Source organism: Tenrec ecaudatus, chromosome X, assembly GCF_050624435.1.
Source record: "Tenrec ecaudatus isolate mTenEca1 chromosome X, mTenEca1.hap1, whole genome shotgun sequence".
Classification (NCBI taxonomy): Eukaryota; Metazoa; Chordata; class Mammalia; order Afrosoricida; family Tenrecidae; genus Tenrec; species Tenrec ecaudatus.
The window spans coordinates 85,834,388-85,860,627 of NC_134548.1; the positions used below are offsets into that span (position 1 = coordinate 85,834,388).

At 39.8% G+C, this 26,240-nt stretch overlaps 3 pseudogenes; 2 read left to right on the plus strand and 1 right to left on the minus strand.

Moving 5' to 3' along the window:
• Window positions 1-898: 898 nt before the first annotated feature.
• Window positions 899-1,737, minus strand: LOC142433477 (vesicle-associated membrane protein-associated protein A pseudogene; annotated as a pseudogene).
• On the plus strand, window positions 1,736-10,065 carry LOC142433478 (survival motor neuron protein-like; annotated as a pseudogene).
• Window positions 10,066-24,604: 14,539 nt separating this feature from the next.
• Window positions 24,605-25,019, plus strand: LOC142433479 (large ribosomal subunit protein eL27-like; annotated as a pseudogene).
• Window positions 25,020-26,240: the final 1,221 nt, after the last annotated feature.

The following is a 26,240-nucleotide window of genomic DNA, read 5'->3' on the forward strand; positions in this document are numbered from 1 at the left end:
TTCTCATGGGATGAGAGAAGTTCAACCATGATATTAGAAAAGGTAAAAAGAGAGTAGTTACACTATAGGAGGCATCATTTCCCGACAAAATGTCCCTTGGCATTTCTTGAATGAGGTGGATGGGCAATCTAAATAAATCATATTTAAAGACATAATAGTAACAGCAAAATTTAAAGGGATTATTAAAATAGTATTTATAAGATTCCAAACAATTCTTGAACTCTTATTAAAATCACAAATGAAAAACAAATATTTATTTATGAATTTCATAAAGGACTGATTGTGAAATTGACATCTGCTCTTGGTGATTTATCCAATAGCTGAACAGTTTGTGTTTTCTTTCCATAAGAGATCATTAAAGGAAAAGCCTTTAATGTAACACACACAGCAAAAAAATGTTACCATAGGCCATACTACCAGTAAAATAGTAGGTAAACACATCTAGAAAAATAGAAAAAGAAATCGCTCTCTGTGTGCTTCACTCTGAAACATGAATTTTCCTACAAAGAAGCTTGTAGGGAACTGCGTGTCTCCCTACCCTGGATTTTAGCCTTGAATTTACTCTCGCCATACAAACTGCCCAGAGGTTTTTCTGCTCTTTGTTCCTTTCCCGTCAGAGGGTGGCTGCCCTGACCCTTGCTAGGATTGGTGATCTTTCACTAGCAGCTGCTATGTTCATTGGTCAATACATGTCTGATGGCATCTCCCCCCAGGCTCACCAGGAATGCTTCATTAGCATACTTACCTGTTTGAACAGTTGCCCGCCATTCCTTCCTTGTTTGGAGATTCACGACTATTGGCTACCTCAGCTGTACCTTATTTTACATGTGATGTAATGGTGCCAGCCCCTCGCTGGCTATTTAAACCTCTGCTCTCAACTCAATAAAATGAAGCTTGATTAGATTCCTGTCTTGCCTCCATTTCTCGCGCCCTTGCCCACCTTTATTCCGAGTCCCTCTTTCAGGTCCACGTTGTTGATGTCCTGCGGGCCAGGACAGAAGCTCATGAAAATTGCAATTACAAGAAGTGAAGGAATAAGGCTAGTGACATTACCTTTGAAGGATGAAACTGAAGTTGATCCAGGTTTATCCAAATGTGCTACGTTTCTGAGCCTTAATCCTTCATGTCAGGTGTCAATTTTCTTTTTTTTTGATTAATAAATCATTTTATTGGGGGCTCTGAAAGCTCTTATAATAATCCATACATCAATTGTTTCGAACACACTTGTACATAGGTCTTTTACACTCTTAGTTTTCTTGTTTCAGTGTCATTGAGGAAACATGTGGTTTTGGCATGGGTCCATCTTGTTTAGACGTATTCAGTGGCGCAGCTGTTCTAGATTCCAAATAATTAGATTTATCATTTTCATTGGGTATTTCAAATACACATCTCAATTTAGATCTATTAATTTATCAGTCTTTGCCTCTTTACACAAAGCTTCCATAACTGAAGTGGTTGTTGAAGAAGAAATTGCCTGTGCCATAAACTTATGTCTACTGTTACTTGGATCATAGTTAAAGCCATAACTGAAATAGTAATAGATGATCCCGGGTCAATAATTCTCCCGTTGAGCCTCACATAGACCCGAGGAGGAGCTGTAGTCTTCACTTTAAAACACACTTTTGTATCTGACGGATTTCTCAATTTAAGATTTGTAGTGACTACATCTGTGAAGGATCCTTTAAGTTTGAGGTCTGTGGTCAGGTCAATGACCGGGATGTGCTCATGTTTCACCATGACTCTGGAACGGGATTCCATGGGAAAGGAGTGCAGAACTGAGGAACGCCCACTGCAGTGTTTGCTGGTGGGGCTGTGGGGGTTTCACTTCCACCCACTTGTTTATCAGCCAGTTGCCTGGTTGGTCATTAATTCTAGGTTTCACAACTCTTGAGGTGTTCTTTTAGATGGCAAACTTCATTTCCCTTCAATTTGCTATTCCTTACATAGTAAACCATAATTGGTCCAATTCAAAATTACCAATACCACTTCTAATAAATGCCTAGGGTACCAATCTTGATGCCTTCTATTTCACTTCTGATGATATCTAATTTTCCTACATTCTCACTTCATACATTGCTACATGCAGATATTTTTTCTTATTTTGATTCATGCCCCATCATCAAATTAAGGTATTGAAAGCTTTATTATATCCACATCATAAATGCTGACTCAATTTTGAGGAGACAGTTCTTTTCCAGTCATATTTTGTGTGCTTTCCAACCTGATGGGTTTATTTTCCTGTAGTTTATTAGACAGTGTTCCAGTGCTAGTCATAAGGTTTTCAGTGGCTAAATCTTCAGAAGTAGTTTGTCTATTCCTTCTTCCAAGTCTGTTTTTAATCTGGAAGTTTCTCTGATATCCTTTCACCATGGGTAACTCTACTGGTATTTGAGTCTGGCCTGCTCTTGAGTGTACTCACAGCTTGATGCTGTCACCCCATGTCTCCACTAGCAAGTCCTACAGTAGGCACACCTTTGTCTTGCACTCCTTTCCAATGGAACCTGCTTCCAGGGCCACGGTGGAGCACGAGTTAATCTCGGTCCCATAGCTTCCCGAGCCCCATGAACATACAAGTCACCAAAGTAGAAAAATTTACAAAGGAGCTGGGAATCTACTGTAGATATCCAGCTAATCTGATTATATTGCTGTATTTTATTTTTCTTCATAGGACTTAATACACTTGTACATAAAGTCAGCAGCAATATGCTGCAATTTTACAATTATTTATATAAATTGTTTTGTGACTTTGGTTACAATTGTCACGGTTTGTCAGCATTGTCAGTATTTTCATTCTGTTTGGTCTGTTTTTATTTTTTTAATTATCCAGCCCTTCTTCAATTTCACATCTTTTCTTTTGGGTAAATAATGGTCATTTGATTCTGTATAGTTGTTTTTTAAAGGAGCATATTCTTCATGGTGATTTTGTTTATTTTATAAGCCAATCCAGGAGTACTTTAAGTTCTAATTTAAAAAGGGCTTCTTAGTGTTGAGGGTTCCTCTAGTCTTTATCAATCTGATTTGCTTGGCTCTTTTTTTTAGCGATTAGAGGTTCCCCCCCCCCATATTTCCTCTTCACCCCATTCTGTTAGGGACTGTTTAATTAGACTCATTGGTAGTAGTAGTTGGGCACCATCTAGTTCTAGCCTCAGACTACAAGAGACCAAGGTCCATGTGGGGTATTAGTCCTGAGGATTAATTTATTATTTTAATAGTTTCTTTCCTTCATTTTCTTGAGTCCACATAGGAAGGCACCAATAGTTTTATCTTAGATGACCACTAACAAGTTTTTAGGACCATAGCTGCTATTCACCAAGCCACAATATAGAACATTCTCTTTATGGATTATGTCAAACCAATTGACTGAATTGTCTCATAATATTATGGTCCCAATCCTGTAACCTAGTAAACAAATCCTGTAGGTATTTGAATATGTTCAGGAGGACTTTATAATTGTTCCATCTGTGTGATTTATAACATATGAATATGCATAATTTCATGTAGTACACCCTAATGATCCCTGTTGGCACTGGGAGTTAAGGATTAGACTACTAATTGAAAGAGTGCCTTTCCCACCACTAGAAATAGCATGTCATTGTTCTAGTGGGGCAGTTAGTTAAGAGTTGAACTAGTAACAGAAAATAGGAAAAGAGAAATAATGTCCACATACATGACACTTGGGTTCAGTAATTAACATTTTGCCACATATGGTACACACACACAAACCAAAGCCAGGCCAAAAACAAAACTACAGAAAAGAAAGAAGTTTACAAAGTAATATAGATGCAAACATTCTTAACTTACTTCTAGTCAACAGAATTCAACAGCATATCAAGAATATCAACTAGGATTCATAGTGTGGATGCAAGGGTGATTCAACATTAGAAAAATCAATCAATGTAATCTACCACATCAATAAAACAAAAGAGCCATATGATCCCCTCAAATGATGCAGAAAAACAGTTGGAAAAATCCACCACATATTCCTAATAAAAACTCAGTAAAATAGAAGAAAAACTCTTCAACACAAATAAGAGTGTATATGAAAAACCAGCAACCAACATTATTCTCAATGGAGATGGTTTGAAAACATTCCATTTGAGAATAGGCCTGAGACAAGAATGCTCATTATCATATTTATTCAAAGTTATCTTGAAATCCCTAGCAAGAGCAATATGGCAACAAAGGGAAAGAAAGAATATTCATATTGGAAAGGAGGAAGTAAAACTTTACCTATTCTCAGATGACATGATCTTAAATACAGAAAAATCCAGAGATTCCACAAGAAAGTTACTGGAACTAATGGTTGTACTCAACAAAATGGGAGGGTATAAGATCAATAGAAGAGTATGTTAGGCTGAGTTGACAAATCCAGTGATGATCATAGATGTGTAAGAAAGAGCTTTCTATCAAGAAAACATACCAGCCTAGTTCAACTCAAGTTGATGTATCTGATGCTAGCCCATAAGTCCCTCTTCAGACTCACGCAGCTACGTGTAATGATCAGAATGCAGGAAGATCACAGGCCGGTGGTTATAAAGTTATGTGGATCCAATGGAGGTGGTTGTGGCAACAATCAGGGTCAGCAAGCAGGAAGGTGAAGGTAAACAGGGGGAGGTTCACAAGGCCCTCTTTAAGAGAAGGTCACATTCACAAAGAGGCACCATCGGGCTATGACCTGCTTGACAGACTGAATAACAGCCCATACACTTTTATATATCTTCAAGTTCACATGAGATTATATAACTACCACAGACTACCCCATGTCTACTCAAAACTTTTATACAACTCTTTAGCCCTATATAATTTTTAAAACAATGACATTAGTAAAATCATATTGTGCCTAACAGGATAAAACAAAATTAGATACAACTCAAAATGTGCCAGCTTCATTTAAGCATAATGTTCTATAAGCGGAAAAAAAACACCCCCAAAATATTCTATGTGTAACAAAAGCAACCTTGCGAACACCTACATTTTAATCCTATAATTCTATCAACGTATTCCCCACCCATGAAAGTTTGGAAGCCAGACACTTCAAGTCTCCATACCCCCAATTTTGGTTACCTAATTTCTATACTACCCTTTCTTATCAACCCAATACTCTGAAGAGACAAGCATTCTCTTTGATATGAAGAATCTTTATTCCCATTGGAACCTTGTGAAGTCTGCATCCATAAGCAAAGTCAAATTAGGACAGGCCACCCATAAAGTCAGCAGCAATATGCATCAATTCACAGACTCAAAAATCTTCTCTTCATCTGGTCAGGTTCTGGTTAATTCAATGTGGGCTGCCTCACTTAGCCTCCCCAGGGTGCCTATTAGCTGCCTTGCTTTTCCACCCTGGGTACCTTCAGAAATTCTCAAGGACCCTAGCCCCCTTAGGGTAGGTCATGCCATAGGCTCAGGTTCCACACAACTCTAAACTTCAGACAAGCCAACCCCCTCTCATGTCTCCTCTAGCCCTTGTGAACCAGGTCAGTGGCTGTCAGTGGCCAGACTCAACCCATCTCTCTCTTGCTGCATTTTTCTCACTTCCACTCAACAAGTGGATTCAGGTGATCATCCAGCGAGCATTTCAGGCTGTTCACAGGCTTCTTTCAACATTCAGTCCTAGAGAGTAGAGTTCCTTCATGACTCCACATTTTTTTCTTACTGATCATTACACCTTTTGTGATACAAACCTTAATGTTTTCCCATGTTTCTTAATAATTCTAATTTTTAAATTTAAATCATTTTATTGGGGCTTTGTATAACTCTTATCACAAACCATACATACATCCATTGTGTCAAGCACATTTGTACATTTGTTGCCCTCATCATTCTCAAAACATTTGCTTTCTACTTCAGCCCTTGGTCTCAGCTCCTCATTTTCCCACCTCCCTCCCCATTTCCCCCTTCCTCATGCACCCTTGATAATTTATAAATTATTATTATTTTATCATATCTTACACTGCCCGGCATTTCCCTTCATCCATTTTTCTGTTGTCCAGCCCCCAGGGAGGAGATTATATGTAGATCCTTGTAATCAGTTTCCCCATTTTACCCCACCTTCCCTCCACCCTCCTGGTATCACCACTCTCACCACTGGTCCTGAGAAGTTCATCTGTCCTGGATTCCCTGTGTTTCCAGTTCCTATCTGCACCAGTGTACATCCTCTGGTCTAGCCAGGTTTGTAAGGTAGAATTGGGGTCATGATAGTGGAGGGGAGGGGGGAATGAAGCATTTAAGAACTAGAGGAAAGTTGTATGTTTTATCGATGCTACACTACCCCAACTGACTTGTCTCCTTCCTGTGACCCCTCTGCAAAGGGATTTCCAGTTGTCTACAGATGGGTCCCCACCTCACACTCCTCATTCATGATGATATGATTTTTTGTTCTTGGGTGCTTGATACCTGATCCCTACGACACCTCGTGATCACACAGGCAGGTGTGCTTCTTCCATGTGGGCTTTGTGGCATCTGGGCAAGTCTTTAAGACCCCAGACACTATATCTCTCGATAGCTGGGCACTACCAGCCTTCTTCACCACACCTGCTTATGCACACATTTGTCTTCAGCATTCGTATGGGTGAGCACACAATGATGATATTTTTGTTCTTTCTTGTCTGCCACCTGATCCCTTCAACACCTCGTGATCACACAGGCTTGTCTGTTTCTTCCATGTGGGCTTTGGTGCTTCTCAGCTAGATGACTGCTTGTTTACCTTCAAGCCTTTAAGATCCCAGGCGCTATATCTTTTGATAGCTGGGCACAATCAGCTTTCTTCACTACATTTGCTTATGCACACATTTGTCTTCAGCAATCATGTCGGGAAGGTGCACATCTTGTATTGAGGGAGTACTTGAGTGGAGGCCCAATGTCCATCTGCTACTTTAATACTAAACCTATAAATATATGCACATAGATCTATTTCCCCACCATCATATATAAATATATTTACATGTGCACATGCCTGTCTTTAGGCCTCTCTATATGCCCTTTACCTCCTAGTTCTTTCCTCTATTTCCTTTTTCTTTAAACAATTTATTAGGGGCTCATACAACTCTTATCACAGTCCATACATATACATACATCAATTGTATAAAGCACATCTGTACATTCTTTGCCCTAATCATTTTCTTTTATCCCTCCTCTTTTCTTTTTTTACATTTTATTAGGGACTCATACAACTCTTATCACAATACATACATATACATACATCAATTGTATAAAGCACATCCATACATTCCCTGCCCCAATCATTCTCAAAGCATTTGCTCTCCACTTAAGCCCTTTGCATCAGGTCCTCTTTTTTTCCCCTCCCTCCCCGCTCCCCCCTCCCTCATGTGCCCTTGGTAATTTATACATCGTTATTTTGTCATATCTTGCCCTATCCGGAGTCTCCCTTCACCCCCTTCTCTGCTGTCCCTCTCCCAGGGAAGAGGTCACATGTGGATCCTTGTAATCAGTTCCCCCTTTCCAACCCACTCACCCTCCACTCTCCCCGCTTCGCCCCTCACACCCTTGGTCCTGAAAGTATCATCCACCCTGGATTCCCTGTGCCTCCAGCCCTCATATGTACCAGTGTACAGCCTCTGCCCTATCCAGCCCTGCAAGGTAGAATTCGGATCATGGTAGTTGGGGGGAGGAAGCATCCAGGATCTGGGGGAAAGCTGTGTTCTTCATCGGTACTACCTCGCACCCTAATTAACCCATCTCCTCTCCTAAACCCCTCTATGAGGGGATCTCCATTGGCCGACACTTGGGCCTTGGGTCTTCACTCTGCACTTCCCCCTTCATTCAATATGGTATATATATATACACACACATACACACACACACACACACATACATACATATACACATACTTTCCTCTTGCCCCACTATCATGTTTAGCCTTCATTTGGGTTTTAGTAATTCCTCTCGGTTACATTGCCCTTGATCAAGTCCTACCAGACCTCCAACCCCCTCCTCGCCATCAATTTTCAGTCACTTGCTCCCATTTCCTTTCCCCCAAAGTTTTATAGCTTCAGGCATAAACCTCAAGTTCAACGTTCACAAAGGCCAAATGGCTCCTTTTTTTCTTCAGTCTGTCAACAGCACTCTCAGCAAGTCTTTTCAAATGCAAATGTCCTGAGCACCCAAAGCACCATTTAGGGCTTATCTTTTCCAAGTTTTTGCAGGCATTTCCTGTACCTATTTAACAAACCCAATTTACTGGTGAAGGCAGTACAAACTCTTTATTGATACTTTCCACAAATCATTCATATCACACATATCAATAACAACAGGGAGAAGAAATCAGTGTAATCCCAGAATAGCCAGGTCCTGTGAATAATTCTGAAAACAATCAAATTCAATCCTTTCTTAACTAAACTAGCCTATTCATATGCAATATGGCCTTAGGCCTCTGGCCGAATCAGGTCAGGGCATGGCCTGTCAGCCATTTTTACGAAGCAGCATGGCCTCAGAGAAGTTAAAGTGGTGATTTCACCCCCTGAACTGAAAATTTATATTTATCACATTCATTTTCACCATTCCAGACAGGCATAACCAAAGTTAATTCCTAGGAATGAAAACCTTCACTTCCCATGTCCTTTCCAGAAAGCAATTGAGTAAACAGTGTGGCCCTATCTGACTTCTGGCTACCCAAAGAAGAAAAACTACTCTAAGGCAGAGGTCAGTCAAGCATCTGTGCTCCATCTTCATGATTTATTTCTCTGATACCCCTCTCCCAAAGTACCATAATGTGTTAGGCTGGGTTGACTAGAGAAACAAATCCACTGATGATCATAGATGTGTAAGAAAGAGCTTGATATCAAGAAAACATACCAGCCTAATTCAACTCAAGTCCATATGTCTGATACTAGTCCAAGTCTCTCCTCAGACTCACGCAGCTACATGTAATGATCAGAATGCAGGACGACCACAGGCTGGTGGTTATAAAGTCATGTGGATCCAATGGAGGTGGCTGTGGCAATAGTCAAGGTCAGCAAGCAGGCAGGTGAAGGCACAGAGAGAGGGGGAGGTTCCCAGGGCCCTCCTTATGAAAAGGCTATGCCTACAAGGAGGCGCTATCATGCTGTGATGTAATTGACAGGCTGAATACCACCCCTACATGTTTATATATTTTCAAATTGACATGAAATTATGTAACTATCACAAAGACCCCATCATTCTCCAAGGGTGAGTTAGAGTGATTGAAATTCTGCCTTCAGAAGTTTATTGAGCAAGTAGGTTTGCCATGGCAGTAGGTGGCAGTGTGGTTTCCCTAAGAGCAGAGGCACAGTGTTAGTTCTGGGTTGCAAAAGGCCAAGGTGATGACTAACATTTAGGATGATACAGCATTGATCAAAGCCTCAAATAAAGCTGTGGCTTCATTTAAGCATGTGCTGAAGAATGATGACATTGTGAAGCTTTGAGGGAAAGTACCACACCTAAAACAAAGCCTACTAAAAAGAAAAGGAGCTAAAAATAGAATGCCACAACTCCATGGAAACAGTGGCAAGTTGGTGGTAAACAGTTTGCCATTTGGTCAGAAGATGGCTGCATTTACCCAGTTAGCATTGCTTCAATTTTTATAAGACAGAAACTTGTGGTTTAAACTGGCTATGGAAACAAAGAGGAGCAAAATCTGTCTGATCTACATTTTATAACCTTTGAGAGAGTTAATAATTTAGGTCAGAATGCTCAAGAGAATGGAAATGCAAGTCATGTTTCAAAATGAAAGACAGAACTCTTCCAGGTCACCTGGAAATAAACCAAATAATATCAATTCTAAATCTATTCCATGGAACTCATTTCTACCTTCACAATACCCAATCTAGAGTCAAGGTGGGGCTACAAAATCCAAGTCTAAAATTCAGTGGAACACTACCACCCCCACATTTCCTATGATGTTGAGTACCTCCACATCCTGCTGGGTCACCAGTCACTCCCCAATCACCTCCCATATGTCCATATTCTCTTGATGATGCTGATGCTCTGGGAAGTATGTTAATCTCTCCATACATCAGTGACTGTCATACTATTATGTGGGTGTTGGACAAAATAGAAAAGAAGAAAAAATGTTGGCATTTCAATTAAGGAGTAAGCCTGCTATGATCAAACAAGTAAATCTTGTTTTTTGGAGGGGGTACAAGCTTTGTGGTTTATGGGAAAAATAATTAAAAATGGAAATATTTGAAAATTGAAGATTTAATCTGATAATATTAAAGATCTTAGGTACCAAAACTCACAGATGACAACTTGAATCTGACTCTCACAAGGATGTTCAGAGTGCCAAAATGTCATCTCCCCAAGCATTTGCTGGCCATATGTAGAAATTTAATTGAGTCTTTAGTTCTAATTTCCAATTTTCTGGAACTACTGAGGATAAAGGAACAAATTACATAAAAGACATAACCAAACAAGTCCAGAATGTGGAATAGAAGATAATTGCCCTCATTTCTTAAAAAATAAACCAGTATCATAAAATTTTTTAAAGGGGGAGGTGGCAAGAAGGGAACTAGATTAAAAGAGAATAAAGAGATATGCAGTGTGGTGCCATGGTTGGACTCACGCTGCTTTCAAATATTACAAAAATATAGGTGGAAAGGACCATTGAGGAAATTTTAATAAGAACTGAATTAAAATTATATTGGTAATTTTTGCTCAGTTTTAGGAACTGTGATAAGGACATTGCCCTTTATTAGATAATTTCTTGTCTTAATTTATGTCCTGAAGTATTTGGAAGTGAAGTGCTATAAGTTTCTAATATATTTTAAAATGGTTTAGCAAACTGTGGGTTTGTGTATTTTATTTGTTCAAATTGCCAGATTCAATGATTGATTTTGGACATTTCTCCTTTGAGGGGTGCATTTCCTGCTATAACATTTCCACTGAGTACCACTTCTGCTGTGTCCCCAAGGTTATGCTGCATTGTGCTTTTATTCTCATTGGTTCAAAAATTTTTTAAATTTATTTTCTATTTCTTCTGCTATCTAATAGCATTTAAGTAAGGTGTTATCAGTTTTCATGCATTTCATTTTTCCTTCCTTTTCCTGCTATTGATTCCTACATTTATAACATTATGTTCTGAGAAGAAGATGCTTTGTATTATTTCAATATTTAAAAACATTTATTGAAGCTTCCCTCATGGATCAAACCATAGTCTGTTCTGGAGAATGATTCATGTACATTGGAAAAAATGTGTACCCAGTTGCTGTTTGGTGATGTATTCTGTTTACACCTATTGAGTCTAGTTGGTTTATGTTGTTATTTAGATCTGATTTGCCATTGTAATTTTTTTTCGTAGTTCTTTAGGCTACATCAAAAGTGGTCTGTAAACAGGGAATAGAAATTCTATACTATCCAGCATCCCTCTGCTGGATATGTAGTCTAAAAAAGTAAGAATAATAATTTGAACACACATATACACACCCAAGGTCAGTGCAGCATTATTCACAATAGCAAGAAGATAGAAAATACCCTAAATGTCCAACAGCGAAAGAATGAATAAAGAAACTCTAGTGCATATACACACACTGTAATACCATGCATTGCTGAAAAATAAAAAGGAAACCATAGAACCTATTATGACATGGATGGGCCTAGAGAACATGATGCAGAGTGAAATTTCTTAATTATAAAGGGACAAATATTATATGTGAACACTATTATAAGTGGAAAAATATTTTAAAAAAACCCAAAAACAACCACCACCAAAAAAACAAGAGAAGGACCTTTATTTTATACTAAAGGAAACAGACTTTGGGGAGTTCTAAGGGCGAGAGAGCAAAGACGGGGAGAGAAGGTAATGAACTAGACGGGATGCTGGTCAACTTTGGCTTCATGGGTGGTAGTAACACACAAGAGGCAAAGTGTAATCAAGGAGCAAGTTAAAGAGCAAATTTTGGAGGTGTTGATTAGTAATTTAACTATTAAATACAAAGTTAATGATCCAAAAATGTAATTCCCTCCTAATTTACAGTTTAAAAAATCCTTTTCAGTTTGGGAAACAGAAAGTGTGTTAAAGTCTCCAACTATTATTATAGATTTGCTTGTTTTTCTTTTCAGTTGTTACTTTGTTTTGTGTATGAGGGACTTTTAAAATTACTAATCAATACCTCCAAAATACATGTGGAACAGTGTTATTATAGGATTATACATATACACGTATGTAATGCATTAATTTTTTTGCCGTTAACTCTTGCATTTTCCTCGGTTTCTTCCTCTACCTCTATCATTTTTTCTTCTTTTTTGACCACACTTATATATTGCCTTTGCCTTGTTAGTGTGTTTGGCCTCCTTTCCATTTAGAAGATCTGTAACTACATTCTTCCCTCTTCTTCCTATGTAATTATCATCTTAACAAATAGTTATCTCTGATTTCCTGCTTTCAGCTTTGTAGGTTTTTCCTTGGAGTACTTCTATATCTAGATGGACTTCTGGATGATGTTGTCATGTATGTTCATCTCAGGCTGTTGTCTGTTGTTGGTTTTCTGTTTGCAGAATTCCCTTTAATATTCCTTGTAAGGCTAATCCAGGTTTTTAAGAAATTCCTTTATTCCGTCTTTATCTGGAAATGTTCTAATTTCATCATAATATTTGAGGTACAATTTAATTGGATAGATTCTCAGTTGGCAAATATTTCTCTTTCAGTCATATAATAGTTCAGAAAACTCATTTCTATACCTCTTCAACAATTTTTTCTGTTTATTTTTTTTTGGGGGGGGCAGGGTCTCTTCCTGGTCTGAAATTCTGATTACATATAAATTATTTCTCATGGTGTCCCACATAATTCTTAGATTTTTTCATCTACCGGAATCATAATGAGAGATTTGTATTCAAGCTCACATTGGCTTTCCATTGATTCAATCCTATTCGTTTTCTTTTTCAATGCATCATCTATTTCTGAAACCTTAGTATTAATATTTTGGATTTTAGTTATATGACCTTTTAATTTTGTTAGTTTGTTTTTGTGGTGTTTCCCTGAATTCTTTGAAAGCATTTTCCCTGTATTTTTCTCTCAATCCAGGTGTTGTTAGGTGCCATCTAGGAGGTTTTGAACCATATTGATGCTATGTACAGCAGAACAAAACACTGCCCGGCCCTGCACCGTCCTTGCGATTGTTCCTATGCCTGAGCCTATTGTTGCAGCCACAGTGACAACCCATCTTGTTGAGGACTATCCTCTTGGTCACTGTCCTTTCACTTTACCAAGCATGATGCACTTCTCCTGATAATATGTTCAATGTACGGGAGACAAAGTCTTGGCATCTTGAAGAAGGAGCACTCTGGCTCTACTTCTTCTAAGAAATATCAGTTTGTCCTTTTAGCAACCCATGGTACTTCTAATATTATTCTCCAAGATCCTAATTCAAATGCATCTATTCTTCTTCAGTCTTCCTTAGTCAATGTCCAACTTTCACATACCTATGAGACAATGTAAAAGCCTTAGATCAGGCACATATTTGTCCTCAAAGTAATATCACTAATATCAGTAACAGCAATAGCTTTTCAATACTCTAGCGAGGTCTTGTGCAGCAGATTTACCTAACACAACACATCCCTTGATCTCTTCACTACTGCTTCCATGAGCATTGATTGTGCATCCAAGCAAGACAAAATCCATGACAACATCAACCATTCCACCTTTATCACGATGTTACTTATTGGTCTGGTTGGGAGGCTTTTGGTCTTCTTTGTATTACATAGTAATCCATACTGAAGGCTGCAACTCTTGATCTTCAACAGGTGTGTGAAGTCCTCATTACGCTCAGCAAGCAAGGTTGTATCATCAGCATATCACAGGTTGTTAGTAAGGCTTTCTCCGATCCTGATGCCACATTCTTCTTCATAAAATCCAGCTTCTCTTAATATACAGATTGAACAAGTATGGTGGGAGGATACAACACTGAAGCACACCTTTCCTGATTTTAAACCCTGCAGCATTCCTCTGTTCTGCTCCCACAATTGCCGCTTGATCCTTGTACAAGTTCCTCATGGGCACAATGAAGTGATCTGGAATTCCCATTCTTCTCAAGGTTATCGCAAAGTTTTGCATAGTCAATGAAACACAAGTAAACATCTTTATTGTATTCTCTTCTTTGAGCTAAGATCCATCTGACATCAGCAATGCTATCTCTTGTTCCTTATCCACTTCTGAACCCGGCAGTTTCCTGCCAATGTACTGCTACAACTGCTGTTGCATGGTCGTCAGCAAAATTTGCTTGCATGCAATATCGATGATACTGTTTTGCAGTTTGAACATTCTGTTGGGCTACCTTTCTTTGGAATGAGTACAAATATGGATCTCTTCCAGTCAGTTGGCCAAATGGCTGTGTTCCAAGATTCTTGCCATAAAAAAGTGAGTGTTTCCAGTGCTTTATGAGCTTGCTGAAATATTTTAATTGGTATGCCTTCAATTCCTGGAGCCTTGTTTTGGCTAATGCTTTCAGTGACACTTGAACTTCTTCCTTCAGAACCATTGGTTCTTGCTCATGTGCTATCTTCTGAAATGGTGGACTGTTGACGAGTTCTTTTTGCTACAATGACTCTGTGTAATCTTTCCATTTTTCTTGATGCTTCCTGCATCCTTCAATACTTTTCCTATAGAATACTTCAAAATTACATTTTGAAGCTTGAATTTTTCTTCAGTTATTTCAGTTTCAGATATGCTTAGTGTATTCTTCCCTTTTGGTTTCATGATAATATTTGGCTTTGTACTCTCTAGCTGCCCTTTGAAAGTATTTATTCAACTATTTGGTTTCATCATCTCTTATATTTGCTTTAGCTACTCTATGAATAAGAGCAATTTTCAGAGTTTGTTCTGTATGTTAGACAGGGTTCTCTAGAGATAAAAAAACAGGACAGTTATGATTTTATGTATATTTATATAGATAGATAAATATAACATAAGAAATAAACAGTTAATTAGTTTATAGTGAAGTACAAATGGCTCAGTGCAACTCACTTCCATGAGACAGCTAATACACTGGCAGTCCTTCTAACTTATTTATGTCTTCATGTCTAAAGTGTGCCTCCTGTAGGCAACATATTGATAGGTCACAAGATTTTTGTTTGTTTGTTTTGTGTGTGTTTGGGTGTAGCTATTCTACCAACTCTCACTCTTGACATCTGCCTCTTTACTGGTGCATTTCCATTTATGTTCACTGTGGTTATTTATATGTACGAATTCAGTGCTGCCATTTCTGTCTTATGGTAACTCTGTATGACAGAATGAAACACTTATCTGTGCTATGTAATCATCAAAATCACTGCCATGTTTGAACCCATTGGTACAACCCCTATGTCATTTAATCTAATTAGGATTCTTATTATTATTATCCAAGCCTCTATTTTACTAAGCATAATATTCTTCTCCTGGGATTGGTTCCTCTTGAAAACCTATCCAAAACAAGTAAGTTGAAATCATATCATCTTCACTTCTAAGGCAAATTCTGCCTATACTTGTTCCAAGACACTTTGTTCTTCTAGCATCCCATGTGTGCTAGTCTGGGTAGGCTACAGAAACAAATCCAGAGACATTCATATGTGTATAGGAAAGAGCTTTATATAAAAGAACAATTGAATATTGAGAAGCCATCCCAGCCCAGACTCATGACTCACACACAATAATGCTGGATGCGGAACGATCACAGGCCAGTGAGTGGGAAGTCTTGTGGATCCAGTGGCATTGTAAGCATCTCAGCACTGGCAGTGTTCTCCACATAGCTTCTCCATCTCTAAGGCTCTGGCTGTGATCAGCCTATCTCCATGTGGCTTGTCAACAAGAATGTCTTGCAGGGATTGAGCCAATCAGTAAAGAGTCTCTAAGACAGTGAGCATGTGTCCCACCTCCAACGAGCTATTTATCTCTTTAGTGCCACCAAATGAGGTCATCAAGCTATGACCTGATTTGACAGGGTAAACTCCAGCCCTTCACTCTTAAGCTTGTCAACTTGACAACAGATTATATAACCACCACAGACCACCCCTTGTCAATTTGACACTTTCATACAACTCTTTAGCCATATACAATTTTCAAACGAACAATAATAAAACCATATCTGTACCTAATAGGATAAAACTAAAATGTTTTATCCAGTGGTAATTCAAAAATGTGCCACTCTCATTTAAACATAGCATTCTATAAGTAAACAAAAGAAAAATATCCTATGCCTCATAATTGCAGTTAAGCAACACCTACACCTTAATCCTAAACTCCTATGACTATATTTCAGCACCTATGAAAGCTTGTAAGCTAGCCACTTCATGCCTTTATCCTCCCCATTTTGGGGTATCCAGTTTCTATACTGCCCACTTACATCAACCCAGTGCTCTGAGGAGACAATCATATACTTTGACATGAACAATCTTTGAGCAAATGAAGGTTCCAGTTGGAACCCTGTGAAATCTGCAGTGATAAGCAAAGTCAAATCATGGCAGGCCATCCATTAAGTCTGCAGCAATATGCTCCAGTTCACTCAAATATCTTCTCTTCTTCTGGTCAACTCAATATGAGCTGCCTCAGCCTCACCAGGGTGCCCATTGATTACCTTGCCTTTAGATGATGGACCTGTCACAAATTCCCAACAACTCTAGCCCCCTTGTGCTAGGTCACGAACTTCAGATCAGTCAACCTGTTCTCGTCTTCTCCTCTAGCTCCTGTAAACCAGTTCCATGGGTGTCAGTGGCCAGACTCAACCCATCTCTTTATTGCTGCATTTCTCCCACTTCTGCACAGCAAGTGCATCCAGGTGGTCACCTAGCAAGCATTTCAGGCTGCCCACAAGTACCATAATGTGTTAGTCCCGGTTAACTAGAGAAACAAATACATAGACAACCATATGTGTCTAAGAAAGAACTTTATATATAAGACCAATTGAATCTTGAGAAAACATTCCAATCCAGTCCGGATCAAGTCCATAAGTCTGATATTAGCCCTTATGTCCTATACCAATCAATAAAGTCCTATTCAGACTCAGGAAACACATGCAATGATGCCAAATGCACGGCGATCACAGGCCAGTGAGTGGTAAGTTTTGTGGATCCATTAGCGGCAGAGGCATCTCAACACTGGTAGGGGTCTCCATATGGTTCCTGCAGCTCAGGGCACTCATGTTCCTCCATGTATCTTGTCAGCAAGCATGCCTCACAGGGAGTGAACATGTGCCCCACCTGCAGCAAGTTATTTATCTCCTCAGCTCCTCGAAATGAGGTCATCAAGCTATGACCTGATTGACAGGCTAGATTCCACCTCTTCATTCTTAATCCTCTCAAATTGACAACAGATTATGTAACTAACACACCATGGTATAATCAATATTCTTTTCCAACACCATAATCCAAAGGTGTGGGAAACCGCAGCTCTCGCCGCCATTACAAGATGGCGCCGGGCAGTCAGGGCGCTCGCCCATTAAGTGGTAAACAACCACTTGAGGCATGCGCACTGCTTAGATGATGTAGTCACAACTCCACCTTGGAGTATGCAAACGAGGGTTCTGGCGAACGCACCAATCAATGCATAGCACGTCCCCGTAGAGCGTATATAAGCAGCAGTAGTTTGGGGCTTCGGGGTCTTCTATCCGCTACAGCAATCGAACCCAGCAATAAAACGCCTGTGGAAGAATCCTGTTGTTACGCGTCTTTTCTTGCTGGCGAGACCTGGCGTGCGACAATAATGGTGCCGAAAACCCGGGAACTCACAACCACCTAAGGCACGAGCGGAGACCCCCTGTTACCAGGGAGGATTCAGAACCACACGGCGTGGGCCGCAAAGGTAAGTTCTGAGAGACATGAGCCTGAATGACTGCTAAAGCCGCGAACTGGTGTATGCGCTCTAATACTTCCGCTTTTGGTTTCAACGGCGGACAGCCTACCGCTTAATATGGGGAACGCAGCAATAAAGACCATGGTTACAGCGCTTGATGCTTTATTAAGGACGCTAATAAAAGCATGTATTGAGGATAAAGAGTGTAGACAGCCATTACAACAGGGACAGCAGGCGTTGGAGGACGTTCAGGAAAGCATGTCAGAAACAGAATGGGACGAGTCTAAAGAGACTCGGAAAAGGCAGCACAGAGCTGTCAAAAAAGAAGAAACTGCGCAGGTAGAATTAGGGGAGGAAGCTGATCAGCAAAAGAAAAACCGTACCCGCCATTCAGAGCCTTTATATCCATGGCGAGAATTAGAACTATTGGAGCTATCTGAGGAGGAGGAGGAGCAGTTAGAGGAGGCAGCTGCTCGTTATGAGGAGGGTCGATATGACGCATTACAAGCAGCCGAAGGAGGGCAGTATAGTGCTCTACGGAAGACAGCTGTGAGCCCATCAGCACCGCCTCCTTATAAGGAAAACAGGCAGAAAGGGTGTGGCTACTCTTTCTGCCCACCCAATACCCGTAGAGCAATTCAACAAATGTATCCAGTCTTTGAGGACCAGAATAATGCTCGTTATCATACACCCGTAGAACACAAACAGGTGAAGGACTTAGCTGAAGCTGTGAGAGCTTACGGGGTAAGCGCAAATTATACTCAATCTCTAATTGAAAGGCTTACAGGCCATGCTATGACTCCTGCCGATTGGACATTTGTAACAAAAGCAGTATTGACTACAGGACAATACTTGGAATGGAAATCTTTATGGCAGGATTTATTAACAGCTCAGGCTAGAGAAAATGCTGTGGCAGGGCAGCCAGCATGGGATTTTGAAATACTTACAGGCCAAGGAAGATGGGTCAATAATCAAACAGCATATCCATTGCAAGTATATCAGCAAATAAATTCTGCTGCAAGCAAAGCATGGAGAACTTTGCCTAATAAAGGAGAGGTTAGGGGCAACTTAACAAAAATTGTACAGGAACCTACCGAACCTTTTTCAGATTTTGTGGCACGAATGTTGGAAGCAGCAGGAAAAATTTTTGGAGATCAAGACACAGTCATGCCTCTCATTGAGCAGCTAGTTTTTGAGCAGTGTACTAAAGAATGTAGAACAGTTATAATGCCATGGAAGTCCAAAGGACTTCAGGCATGGATGAAGGCTTGCAGGGAAGTTGGCGGTCCTTTGACAAATGCAGGACTGGCTGCTGCAGTATTGGCGGCCCAAAAAAGAGGCCCATTAAGATGCTTTCAGTGTGGTAAGGAAGGACATATTAAAAAACATTGCCCTACTGGCACCGCAAGCCAAACTGGGACAGGGCCCAAAAGGACCCCGGGTGTTTGTCCTCGGTGTGGAAAGGGTAGACATTGGGCCAATGAGTGCAGATCTGTAAAAGATAGCAAGGGGCGCCCCCTAGAGCAAAATGACCAGGAGCCAAAAAACGGGAAGCGGGGCCCTCGTCCCCAGGGCCCGCAAATGTATGGGGCAATCCAGGAGGATGGCCTCTTCCCACTAGGGAGGCCATTCCCCAAAGGGCCACTGCGGGATCCGCAGGGGTGGACCTCAGTGCCACCACCAGAGCAGTACTAACGCCACAGCAGGGATGCCAACCCATCCCTACGGATTTTTATGGTCCCCTTCCAGAAGGCACTGTGGGCTTGCTGCTTGGCAGGTCCTCCACCACCCTAAAAGGTTTAATTGTGCACCCAGGAGTCATTGATCAGGATTTTACAGGACAAGTTAAAACAATGTGCTCCGCCCCACGGGGAATATATGCCATCTCACCTGGAGACCGTATAGCGCAGCTCTTGATATTGCCTAGCGGGCATGCACTGTTCCCAAGTACCAAAATTAGTAGGGAAAAAAATGAGCTTTGGATCCTCAGGAGAAGCTGGGGCTTTCTTTTCGGTACAGTTAGATCAACGCCCAACTTTAACATTGAATATTGAATAGCTCGATTGATGTCTGGAATACTGCTAGTGAATCAGAGAGTTGATTTACTACAACAACAAGTGGATACTCTTACTAGCATGGTGCAATTAAGTTGTATTTCCTCAACACCTAATTTGTGCATAACACCTTTAAAATTCTTGAATGAGTCTTCTTTTAGCAGCAAGAACATATCCCAGTACCTTACTGGACAATGGACAGCTGAACTGGAAGAACTTCAAGAACAACTTCGGATGCAAATCACGATGAATGAAATCTATAACTGTTGGAGATTTTACTTCTTGGCTTTCTACTGCTTTTTCCTACTTTAAAGAGTGGGTGGGAGTATTTACATTTGCTGCAATTATATGCTGTGGAGGAGTGTTGTTGCTATGGTTGCTCTGCAAGCTTAAGGCCCAGCAAAAACATGACAAAGTCATTACGCAGGCGTTATTAGCGATTGAGCGCGGTGGTTCCCATGATCTTTGGCTTTCTTTGTTAAGAGAAAATTAACCCCCATAAGTTGTCAGCTCTTGCACTCCAAGGGAATTGTCCCATTGCACTGGGAAGAGTGACAGAAATTGGATCTTGGTCAGCCCTTGCACCATGTGGAGCTCTGCTCATTGCACGCATCAGGGTGACCAGATTTGGGTTTTTATATCCATCTTGATCTCCTGGGGCTGCTGGAGGCTCCGGGATGGATCGATGGATTAGGCCTAAAATATATAAGAAAGGGGGAGATGTGGGAAGCCGCAGCTCTTGCCGCCATTACAAGATGGCGCCGGGCAGTCAGGGCGCTCGCCCATTAAGTGGTAAACAACCACTTGAGGCATGCGCACTGCTTAGATGACGTAGTCACAACTCCACCTTGGAGTATGCAAACGAGGGTTCTGGCGAACGCGCCAATCAATGCATGGCACGTCCCCGTAGAGCGTATATAAGCAGCAGTAGTTTGGGGCTTCGGGGTCTTCTATCCGCTACAGCAATCGAACCCAGCAATAAAACGCCTGTGGAAGAATCCTGTTGTTACGCGTCTTTTCTTGCTGGCGAGACCTGGCGCGCGACACAAAGGTTCTTCTTTGGGTTTCCATATTCATTGTCCAGCTTTCACATGGATACGGAGATATCGAACGTACCGTGGTTTCAGTCAGCTGTACTGGAGTCTCAGAATGCCATGTTTACTTTTAAACACTCTAACGATGTATTTTGCAGCAGATTTGTCAAGTGATGTCAAGGCACTTTTAAAATATAATGGACTATTTTAAACTTTGGAAGATAGAGGTGAATTTCTTTGAGTAATCACAAAGACAATGTATAAATCTTTTCACGAAATAATGAAGAAAATTAAAAGGACACATTAAGCACATAAACAAAAAACAACAGGAAATGAAAATCCGTCAGAAAACTACCCCAAAAATTCCGTACAAAAATGAAGAGGAGCAACAAAATGCTGACACCACACAAAGCACAATAAAATTGCAGCACTCAATTCATAACTGTCAATAACACTGAGTATAAATGGATTAAAAGCACCAATAAAAGGAAGAGGCAGAAAATGGCTTATAGGATAGGGTAGAAGTGCCCCATATGACTTTTTAGATCGAAAATCATTACGTGAGTGAATTGCCAGATCTTTTTTCTTGCAGAGCACTTGGATGAGTTCAAACCTCTGATTTTTGGTTACCAGTGCCTAATTATTGTACCACAAGGGTTCCTTATATTGAAACAAAAGCCCAAATAAAGGAGACATATCTGGAGCATATTTGACACTCTTAAGCTATGTTCTTGCACTAGATAAATAACTCCACATTTCCTATTGCACTCACCCCTCATTTAATTTGTACTCTTTGGTACGTTCTGGAACCTCTGAGTTACACATTAAACGAGTGCCCTTACCAATATGGCATGCCACATTATACATAAAGTTGATTACAAAGAAGTTTCTTGTTATTGGTGATTCTGAAAAAAAACAAGCAAGCAAACAACAACAACAAACTCCATTCCTTCCAGCACACATAGCCCTGGCTTATTTGCAGTCTTTTTCTTTACTATAAACCACTGTCTAGTCATCGAAAGGACATGTTTTCACAGAAAGAAAAAAAAAGTAAAAGGGAGCAAGAAGGAGGGAAAGTGTTATGTGATTGGATGCCATCCAGGAGGTGAGTACATAGCTTTAACTGTAATGGAGCATAATGAGAGCCTTTTCGTAAGAGAATCTGGGGCCAATGTTCACAGTTTCTGTTTGCACTTTTATTGGGAGAAGTTTGTACTGGCTCCTCCAGTAAAATGTTGTAGTAGTATTATCTGCCAGGATGCTAACTGAAGGCCTCATTATTTTTATATTTAATACCTTATAAATTATATGTAGATTACCTTGACCAACATGCATATCTGAGAGGATGGTCAGGGATTTTTTCCCCTCTCTTAGGTCAGGTAGAAAGAGTGAAAGCCTGTTTGTCCATCAATGACCAATTATGCATTCATAGGGAAGCTGCTCTCAGTTGCTCTTCAGCTAACCATAGAGGCACAGGGGTAGCTAGGTTAGAAGGAAAGGATGCAAATTAGCAATGGTCAGTTGGAATTTGTATGGAAAATGTACAGCTGCCTGTTCCATAGCCAAGATGAATTGTGAGTTGACCAATGCTGGAAGAACAGAGAAATCCCATCTCGGTAAGCAGAAGTGGATTTGGTTTTTGAGCCTTTTCTCACCTTCCATATATTGGTGATCTCTACAGACTGGAGAAGGTATCGAGCTTTCAGACACTGACAAGGAGCTATAGAGTTTCTGACTGAAATGTCTGATTTGTTCCCAAACATTTGTTGAGAAGAAATAAATAAAAATTGTAAGACCAATGATGGCATCTGATCGGGCATAAAGACGTTTATATTCCACTATGAATCTCTCTTATTCCTTGTTAAAATGCATGCAGTTATGTTAAGTGCATAATTAGACTTATTCTGGGCCAATTTTGACTTCATGGGCAGGCCTTAATGTGGGAATTTGCTGTTACCACAAGCTGAGATGAACGGTTTCCTTTGTCTTGTCTGGTCACCTCTGACAAATAGTCAGCAAGTAAGAAACGGGGTAAAGAAAAAACAATACAAAAAACCTTTCACTGGTTTGTTTTTAAAAAGTGCAATTATTAGGGTTGAAATGGTCATCATTACAGAATTAAAGAACCCACTTCCATAGTCAAGTCCGACTCACGCTGCTACTATCCCAACACCTAGACCACAGCACCACCAGGGCTCATGTTTTTAAAGGAATTAAGACAGTTTATAAAGTCACGCATTTTTTAAAACCATTAGGACTATCTGATGAACTTGATTGTTTTAAACTGATATTTTATAACTCTAACAAACATTTAATGGTCAATTTCTTTGTTTTCTAAGCACTGTACTCAAGCAGAATTGGTTGCCAATTTTGTTTCTGTACAAGGATCTTACTGTGAACATGAGTGTGAATGTTTATATGTGTAATGTCTGTGTAATATATAGATGTATTCATATGTACCCATATCATATAGCTGTATGTGTGTATTTCTATTTATGATGTGGTATATTATAAGACTCTTAAAAGAATGATGTTGATATTTGAAAAGATATATAAAAATTATATGAGATATCCAAATAGAAGACAATAATAGATTAAGTAGTTCCTAACTAAACTAAAAATAGCTATTTAGAAAAACTATAGTTATTTGTCATTAATTTAGTATTTGTAATTTTTCATTTAAGTCAAAGTTCAAGTGACACTCCCTCTAATTTTGCAGGCAGACACTTCCTTGCCATTGGTACACAGCTATCTGATTGTTCTGTATTCATGTCTCATTAAATATAACTCTATTTTTTATTTTTAAGAAATGTGTTCAATTTTTATTATTAAACATAACATTTTAGATACATAAATATATTCATATGCTCACTTCTGTGTTTACATAGAAGTCGCCACACACTTGTTCTGTCAGAAAAAGAGGAAAACGGTCTCTATCAATATTTAATATGTAAATATATTTTAAAAACTTTTTATTAATTGAGTGAAAGGTTAGAAAGCAGATCAGTTTTCCATTCAGTAATTTATATACACTTCCTTTCATGCCACTAACTTCAATCCCCAGAATATAATATAATTTATTTCACTTTTCCCCTTTCTTCCCTGTTTCTATTCCTCCTTATTTCTTACCCTTCTTAACTTTGTACTTGAGTAAATGCTGCTGTTTTGATTCTGAATTATAATCACCTCCCTAGTGTTATTTTTCCTTTAATAAACCTAACTTTTGTTTGACTGAAAATTGAACCAAAAGTATAAGTTCATTTCCAGACCTGAAGGGAAAAAAAAGGGTATACTGTCAGGGGTTATACCAGTCTATATCTGACCTTGGTGTCAAATTGAACTTGGAGTCCCCTACCAGGTCCAGTAACTCATTCCCTCAAGGTATTTGAGTATGTCTAAATTTTCATAACTCTGCTCATGTGTGCTACATCACATTTATGGCTATATTGTCATCAATGATAAATGCACATGTACAAATATTCTCCATCAAGACTACATATATTATCTCATACCCATCCAACCTACATTTCTATCCATGCATCTACATGTATATCAATGTTGCTGCAGGATTGTGCACATAACAATCTTTACTGCTATTGCTTTTAATGCTCTTCCCTGTATCCATCATTTTTTGCTGACTTCCCCTTCGCCCAAGTTAATACATGTCTACAACAGTTTGAACCCTCTAACCACTTTTTGGGTGACAGATGAGGCTTTCTGTTCTCATATTTATAGGCTCACTTTCTGCTGTCGGCATGGGAGGTTGCCATCAAAATGGAAAGTTCATGAAATCCAGGAAGGTGGTGCTGGTCGTGACCAGACAGTAGTTTGGATGCAAAGCAGTTATCATGAAGAACATTGATGACGGCACCTCCGACTACCCCTAAAGCCATGTTCTGGGGGCTGGAATTGACTACAGTCCTGCAAAGTGACAGGTGCCATGGGCAAGAAGCAAATAGCCAAGAGGTCAAAGATCCAGTCTTTTGTGAAGGCTTATAACTGCAATCACCTCATGACCACAGGGTGCTCCGTGAACATCCCCTTGGACAAAATTGTCATCAACAAAGATGTTTGCAGAGATTCTGCTCTTAAACTCAAGACCTGTGAGAGGCCAAGGTCAAATTAGAGGAGAGGTACAAGACAGGTAAAAACAGGTGGTTCTTCCAGAAGCTGCAATTCTACATCTTACTTGATTAAAATGCCACATCCCCACCCCCAGCCCAATCCCTTTGTCTAATTGCTACATGTATTATTAGACTGGGAAAAGGAACTGGGAAAAGGACCAGGATGAGACAGTGGGTGGTTGGAGGATGGCTGAGAAACAAATAAAAGCTAAACCTTTATATATATATTATATATCATATCTATCTATCTATATAATATTATAGCCACAGAAACCCACAGTGCTTGTTCTGTTTTGCTCCAGAGGGTCCCTGTGGGTTATAATCAACTTGATAATAGAGGTTTGTTTGGTTTTACCCTCTTGCCAGTGAATTCCGCTTCCACTCCTGGTAACCAACAAAGAATGTTTCCTTTAGTGTGTGTGGTAGGGCGGGTTGACTATTAAAACAAATCCAGTTACACCCATAGATGTAATAACTTTATATCAAGAAGTAGTTGTATATCAAGAAAACATCCTACCCAAATCCGTAAGTCAGATAGTAGTCCTTATGTCCCTTTTCAGATTCACACAGCCATATGCAATAATGCAGAATGCAGAAATATTCACAGGCCAGTGGGTGCAATGTCATGTGGATTGAATGGTGGTGGCCACAACACAGGGCTCTGGCAGCAATCAGGGTCAGGCAGCAGGAAGAGGAAGGCAAAGAGAGAGGGGAAGTTTCCCAGGAACCTCCTTATGAGAAGGCCACACCCACAAGGAGGCACCATCTGGCTGTAATCTGATTGACAGGTTGAATACCACCTCTACACGTTTATGCATCTAAAAGTTGACATGAAATTATGTAACTACCAGTGTGGAAATGCATTCTGGACCTTTTACAATAGTGATCTCATAAAATATTTGCCATTAAACTAGTTTTTGACAAAGTGCTCTATCCAAATAGCTACGTGTTACAGAAGTTAATAAAGACGAAAACCTTGATTGAGTGGGGGGTACATTGAAGTATACTCGATTAGATAAGAGTTACAAGCTGAAGGTGGCAGGATTCCGGTTGACCTCCTTTTGCAGTAGTTGATTTCCTTTGTGAGGATGGCTCTAGGTAACAGGATTTTGGTTGACTATGGGCTCTATGGAATCATTTGAAACATAGATTTAAAGGTAAAAAGGGGTCTAGGAGCATTTTCTGAGACTCAGCCAATCACTAAAACCACATATTTCCTCGCACATTTGATCATCTAGATACCTGTACACCAACTTCTAAAGTTAACAAAGCTGAAATGATTTTTTTTAAAAAG